The following is a 1,528-nucleotide window of genomic DNA, read 5'->3' on the forward strand; positions in this document are numbered from 1 at the left end:
TGTGTGTGTGTGTGTGTGTGTGTGTATACATTCATATATGTATACACATATACATATACATACACCTTTTGTTTTGTTTTTAATTTCACTTTCACCTAGTGAAAAGTTATCATAGACCAGCATTTGTGTTTTACAACCCCTTTATGTTCTTCAAAATGATTGAAAACACCATAGAACATATGTTATGTGGATTACAGTTATTGATGTTTACTTATTAAAAATTAAAACTGAGAAAGTAAAAAAAGTTGCTTAATTAACAATAAACCAATTACATGTGAACATAAATAGCAGTTTGTTAAAAATCACTATATTTTTCAGATAAAAATTAGTGAGAAGTGTGGCATTGTTTTACATGCTTGAAAATCTCTTTAATATGTGGCTTAACAGAAGACGCCTGATCCTTATATCTGACTGTGTATTCAATCTTTTATAATATTTTGTTTTGCCTGAAGTATATGAAGAAAATCTGGTCTTACCATGTATATATATGTAGTTGAAAAGGGAGGAATACTTTCATAGACTTTCAGATAATAGTGCATATTCTTTTTAAATTGTACATAGAAACCTGAAAAGTAGTAGCTTCTTAAAGGTTAGTTGCAATTAGGGTGACAAATTTGTCCTGGTTTGCCTGGGATTTCCACCCCCTCCTTTTTTTTTAGCACTGAAAGCCTTGTGTCCCAGGAAACTCTTAAGTCCTAGGAAAACTACAATAGTTGGCCCACATATATATTATGTTGTGGTAGTTATGTTTGTGTGTCAACTTGGCTGGGCCTGGTTGAGTGGCTGGGCAGCTGGTGGTAGTTATTCTCCATGATGAGACTGGCAATCAACTCCATGGTGGAATCTACAACAAGCAGCTGAATAGCTGCCTTTGGGAATGTGGTCTGCTTCCTGTATTAAAGGAGAAGCTTTGGGAATGGTCTCTAGCCTATGGCATGCTTGGACCCAATATGTAGCCATGTTGTTGCTCAGCAGCCTGCTATGCTCTGCCGACCTTGGGACTTACGATGGACTTAAGTTAACGGCCTGCCGTATGGTTTGGTAACATTGGGACTATGCCTTTTGACTTGTCAACCTTGGGGCTTCTCAGCCTCAGGAGCCAGTCTGAGTGAAGAAATGCCTCTAGCTCCAGTGGGCTGGGAGCAGGAGTCAAAGCTTGACCCCAAGGTTGAGGGCCTTTCACCCAGCCCCTAAAGCTTGTCACTTTGAACTTGGACTTAAAGCCTCCAAATTGTAAGAGTAAACTCCTGTTTGTTAAGACCATCCCATTTGTGGTATATTTCTCGTCAGAGCAGCACCAGGTAACCAGACAAACATGGAATCTGAAAACTGTACCAATGAACTTTTTGTACTGTACAAAATATAAATCCATTGGTTTATCTTGCACTTTTAATGGATCTTTTACTCATGCATGCTTGTCTAACATTATGAATTGGTCATTTGGAAAATATTATGAAAATCGTTTTGACCTTGCAGGCCCCTTGACATGGTATTGGAGTATAACTTAGATATGTAATAAGCATTTATT

At 37.8% G+C, this 1,528-nt stretch overlaps 1 protein-coding gene across 1 annotated transcript in view; it reads right to left on the reverse strand.

The window, feature by feature from the left end:
* The window catches only part of LOC103207551 (phospholipid-transporting ATPase ABCA3-like), a 227,440-nt gene that overhangs the window by 51,614 nt on the left and 174,298 nt on the right, over window positions 1–1,528 (reverse strand). The window lies entirely within an intron of this gene.

The sequence above is a fragment of the Orycteropus afer genome, unplaced genomic scaffold (assembly GCF_000298275.1).
Source record: "Orycteropus afer afer isolate SDZICR_OR568_19922 unplaced genomic scaffold, OryAfe1.0 scaffold00376, whole genome shotgun sequence".
Classification (NCBI taxonomy): Eukaryota; Metazoa; Chordata; class Mammalia; order Tubulidentata; family Orycteropodidae; genus Orycteropus; species Orycteropus afer.